The following is a 6,000-nucleotide window of genomic DNA, read 5'->3' as shown; positions in this document are numbered from 1 at the left end:
ACTACAACATACTAAAGAAGATCTGGTTTTAGAAAATAGATTACTGCAGAAATCACGAAAAAGGAGAGGTGCCATAAACGTAATTGGAAATATTGCGAACTCACTTTTTGGTATTTTAGACTCAGAATACGCCGAACAGATGTCATCTACAATAAAAACCTTGAAAAACTACGACTCCTTTCTATTGAACCTCCTTAAAGATCAAACTTCTGTCATTAATTCCACTACAGTTATGAGACACAGTATAACTTTGACCAAACACAGTTTTAAAGAAATTCAGAAGAGTATTGACGAAATAAGCAGAAAGAAAATTCGCTAAGTGCCGAATTAGACCAACTTAAACTACTTCAAGCCATCAATCTCAACATGATGCAGCTCTCAGTAGTCACTGACAGAATTGAACGGATGCAAAGATGTATTTTAGATGCTTTTACAGATGTCCATCATGGGAAGATCAATCCGCTTCTACTAACTCCAACACAACTTCAGGCCGAGATGGAACAGATTAAGACTCACACGCCAAAGTCATTAAGGCTGCCCGTTTCTGATGACGATTTATTAGATGTATACAAGTTGATGAAAACAAAGGGTGGACTTACCAATGATCATGTAGTGTTTACTATAACGCTACCCTTAGTTGACACTGATGACTTTAAGCTACTTCACCTTATTCCAGTACCCAACCAGATAGGTGACTCATTAGCAGTAATAAATATTTGTAACCCAATGTTGGCGGTAAACATCGAACAAGGGCAATATTTTCCAGTTGCGCAAGCACAATTACAAAAATGTGATGTGATCAATCAGGATTTGTTCATATGTTATCCGTTCTAAAATCATCATACACCAGACTTGGACATGTCGTAGAGTTAATGAGGCCTTACCATTCCCTTGATGACACCATCAGCAAAACAAATCAGTCCTCTGTATTAGACCAGTTCGCTTCACAGTTCGACGAACTTTCATCCATCCAACTCAGGATACGGTCTATAGAAGAGGCTAACAATGAGCCCCACTACCATCACAAACATAGCACATCGGTAGCATATGCAGCATTAATCATCGGTATGATCATAATTGCTATATTTATATTGTATCTAGATGGCTATTATCCAAGAGGTCTAAAGTAAACATACACCAGATTCAACCAAGCAACGATAGACCAACACCAACACCAAGGCACAACTTTGTCGTTTAAGCTAGTTCATATCAACTAAATCTTTACTATCCTTATTTCCTTGTGTTCAAGCAAATGTTTTGAACATGGCATATCACAGTCGTTGATATTCCGCGGATAATAATTATGTCCCTAGAACGTACATGAAGGGCACTTTGGCCATTATCCACAGGACATAGTGTATGTTAAGTACATATGCTTGTCTTAGGGAGGTCTCTGTTATCAGTGCCTTGTGTGTCTTTGTGTTTCATGATCTTCTTTCCTAAGTAGACCCTAATAAAACGCAGCGGTATATGTTTACTTAGGATCGCAATAGAATATTACCCTAACTGCTTGTGCGTGTGGCAACCATATGTGTGCGTAAGTGCATTTAGGTTAGTCATAAAATTAGAAGATAAGGACGAACGAGATAACACCGCGTTGGTATCTCGTTCTAGACTAGTTTTAAGATTTTCATTTGCTGTACTTATAGAAAATGTTGTAAAATAAAATTAGTATGAAAAAATTACTCAAGCAGTTCATTATTAGTGAACATTTGGTCCTTCGAGCCGGATTGAAGCTATCCCCCACCAGAGGTAAGAAGCTCAGTTAGAATCAGACCCTCTAAACAATAAAACAAATTACAATTGTTTAAATAATTCACTAAAACTTAATAAAAATAGTGAATAAGCGTCCTCGTGGCTTTTGACAACGAGAAGATACATAAAAAAAAAACAAAAAATCCAATTAAAAAAAAATTGGTGCAAAAAGCGTAATTCGTGGCTTTGACAACGAATTTAAAAAAATATATACACAAATAAAACCACAATCAAGACAGAATGAGTCGGGAACAATATTACAAGCACCAGCAAGAAATTGGCGAAAAGGTCGAAATTTTAAAGCGAAGCTGTGTTAAGGAAACAGCCCGAGGTGTTGTAAAAGAAACCTGCAAAGTTCAGTTGGAGGCACTATGGCAGGAATTTAATAATAATCATGCCAAATTGGAGCAATTAGGGATCAACAATGACCCTTATTTTAAAAACCAATATTATTTGACGGTGAAAACTGCAGTGGGAGAGATCGTTGCAGTTTTGAAGTCGTCCTGCAGGACGCTGGAACTTCAAACAGTTTAAAAGTGCAAGAAATCCATCCGCCAAAAGGAGAGGAAGCACGGATGAAGTATCGGGCAGGAGAAGAATTCCAAGATTTCCAAAGTGAGAAATTGGCGGAGAAGAAAAAAGACCGCATACGGAAGCTGATTCATAAAGTGAAAACCGTAATGTTGAAATTAGAATCAGTGGACAGCAGAGTAGTGCTAGGGGAAGCACAGAAGTCCTTGGAAGGACAGATGAAGGAGTTATATGAACTCTTTTGGGATTTGAGCTTAAACCATGATGGAGACTGCGAGGCTATCAGCAACGAGATCCAAGCAGTTGAGGAAATTTATGATGTTAATAAAACAACTCTACTACAAAAATTGGACAGGCTGAATGGGCAACGAAATCCCATTAAACTAGCGGAAATAAAAATACCCGATTTTTATGGTAAAGTGGAAGAATGGTCGTCTTTCCACGATTTATATAAACAACTAATACACGATAATGGCAGCTTATCAGACGTCGAGAAAATGTTTCAATTGAAAGCTCACATAAAAGGAGAAGCTTCAAAAGTCATAAAGCATTTAACAGCAGATGGAAGCAATTATAAACCAGCGTGGGAGATAATAACCCAACGCTATGGAAATAAGAGAATTTTGTTCGAAACAACACTGGATCGACTTTTGGACCAACCCCATGTTTATAGCGAAAACCCTAAACAAGTTAAAACATTACTGGGTACGACAATAGAATGCGCCCAGGGGTTAAGAGCAAGGCAGTGTGATATCGACGATTCAGATGCTATCATAGCTCGTATAATCATCCGTAAGCTGGACAAAGAAGGGTTACTGTTATACGAGCAGCATATAATGAAGTTCTCTAATGGTAGAGGACAAAAGTCGTTTAAAGGATACATTGCTGTATTTATTTGCATGACGACAAGGGCCATTCATTTGGAAGCAGTTAGCGGTCTCACTATAGATGCTTTTATGGCCGCACTCAAGCGGTTCTTTGCAAGAAGAGGGAAAAGTGGCGATATCTATTCAGACAATGGCACCAACTTTGTTGGGGCCGCCGGCGCTATAGAGAAGGAGTTTGCTCGGGTGATAAAGCAAAATGCCAATTTAGCAGAAGTTTTGGAACATCAGCTGGTTAAGTGGCATTTTATTCCGCCGAGAAGTCCTCACTTCGGAGGATTATGGGAGGCCGCAGTTAAATCCATGAAATACCACTTAAAAAGGGTCATTGGAGAAAACAAGACGACGTTTGAGGAAATGAGCACGCTTCTGGCTCAGATAGAGGCGATTTTAAATTCCAGACCCATGTGCGACATCAGTAACGGCGATGAAAGTCTGGACTTCTCACTCCTAGTCATTTCTTAATTGGCCGAGCAATGATAAATGCTCCAGAATTTGTAAACGACGCAGCGATCGGCTGCCTAGACCGATGGAAATTGGTGCAGAAAATGAGAAAACATTTTTGGAACAATTGGACAAACGACTATTTGACCAATTTACAACAGAGGTACAAATGGAAGACAGCAAGTCAAAATCTACAAGAAGGTCAAGTGGTCATTGTGAAGAACGAGGAAACTCGATATGGAACCTTTTTTTGGCGTGATTGAAAAGGCGGATCCCGTTCTAAAAAGCATGCGGCGGATGTGTACGAAATTGCAGTCGTTCGAAGCTCAGTGCTGTCATATTCTGGATACCATAGAACGACAGTTACTAAATACGGAGAGAACAAATCAATACCTTTTACCGCGCTATAAAAAGAGAACGAAACGAGCCCCACTAGAGTTCATCACTTCAGCATATCCTATTCGGTACTATGGATGCTGAGGATAGAAAAGCTTTGGAGGAGAATATGAAGAATCTACTTGACAATCAATATAATCTGAAGTATCTGGTGAAGCAACAAACATCAGTAGTGGAGTCCACCTTAAATATTCTGCGCCGAACAACAGATGACGTGAATAAGAATTTTAAAAGTATAGGTGACCGCATTGATAACATCACCGATACTGTTAAAGAGGACTATTTCCTCCATCGGAAAGTCGATGAAGTTATGAAAAAGTTAAAAGACGTCCAGAAGACGAATCTCGACTTAAAGGGGTTGCAGTTTCACCATATAAGCGGTCATGCGGCTTTCATTTTAGTTATCATATTAACTGTAATTTTAGCGATATATTCTGTTAAAAAAATATATAAGTATGCGTGCAATAGCAGCTTTAAATTTTATTCCACCTAATATTCACTGATACTTTAATCAATGAAATCTTTCTAGTAATTGCCAAGTTTACAGTCCACTAACATATCAATCATAATTATACTCACTAGCCTAGATTATGCCCCCGGCAGAATGTTCAAGCAAATGCTTTGAACATGGAATATCACAGTCGTTGATATTCCGCGGATAATAATTATGTCCCTAGAACGTACATGAAGGGCACTTTGGCCATTATCCACAGGACATAGTGTATGTTAAGTACATATGGTTGTCTTAGGGAGGTCTTTGTTATCAGTGCCTTGTGTGTCTTTGTGTTTCATGATCTTCTTTCCTAAGTAGACCCTAATAAAACGCAGCGGTATATGTTTACTTAGGATCGCAATAGAATATTACCCTAACTGCTTGTGCGTGTGGCAACCATATGTGTGCGTCAGTGCATTTAGGTTAGTCATAAAATTAGAAGATAAGGACGAACGAGATAACACCGCGTTGGTATATCGTTCTAGACTAGTTTTAAGATTTTCATTTGCTGTACTTATAGAAAATGTTTTAAAATAAAATTAGTATGAAAAAATTACTCAAGCAGTTCATTATTAGTGAACACCTTGTACTTTAAAATTGCACCCATTTCTTATTCATAAATAGAAAAATAATTGAATGAATAGTTGTAAATACTAAATTCTTGTAAACGAAAACTTAAAGGAAATTAAACACATTTGTAAAACTCTCCAGAATTCAAGTAGACTAGAATTTGTAAACTTACTCTAATTTTTGGAACATTCAATAAAATTAATTGAAAATTAACTTACATTATTAATACTTTGCATTAAATAATTATCATATCATATCATATCAAGTAAAAGCTTTAATTTTTTAGAAAGAAATTAAAATTTCTTCAACTAAAGTGTTAACTAAGAACTTAAAATTCTAATAAATGTTATATATATCTCCTGTAATTGACATACATTTGTTGAACGCAAATTTAAATAAACATATTAATAAATGCGTCAATATACATAGGTCAACGAACAAATCGAGTCATTGACCATTTTCGGCAACTCAGCAGTTATGCAAATGCATTTGCATAGCACATATGTACGTAGAGTCAATCAACTCAATTTAAATGCATGCATGCGTCTGCACAACTGCATTTAGTTCTTGAGTTTGCTTTTACTTGTTTTGATATATTATAAGACTTGCTGATGATCTTCCAACACTTCACTTGGCTGGATCGTCGGTGGACAAATCCGACAACACAACATTGCCAGTCAGTCAATAGCACCAACGTGTGCAATATTTGATAGTGAAACATCACTAGAAACTGCGATGGAACAACTTTGGAAAATGGATGAGGTCGGATCTAATGAAAGGTATTATCTCCAGCAGAAGATCAATGTGAATCTCATTTCGTGCATCATGTGCAGACTAGCGTAGACAACCGATTCATCGTCAGCCTTCCATTTCGCGAAAACCCTCTGGTATTGGGTCAGTCGCAATGTTTAGCCTACAATCGATTCA

Source organism: Stomoxys calcitrans, chromosome 1 (assembly GCF_963082655.1).
Source record: "Stomoxys calcitrans chromosome 1, idStoCalc2.1, whole genome shotgun sequence".
Taxonomy (NCBI): domain Eukaryota; kingdom Metazoa; phylum Arthropoda; class Insecta; order Diptera; family Muscidae; genus Stomoxys; species Stomoxys calcitrans.
The sequence above is the reverse complement of the archived record's forward strand: the minus strand, read 5'-3'. Positions refer to the sequence as shown.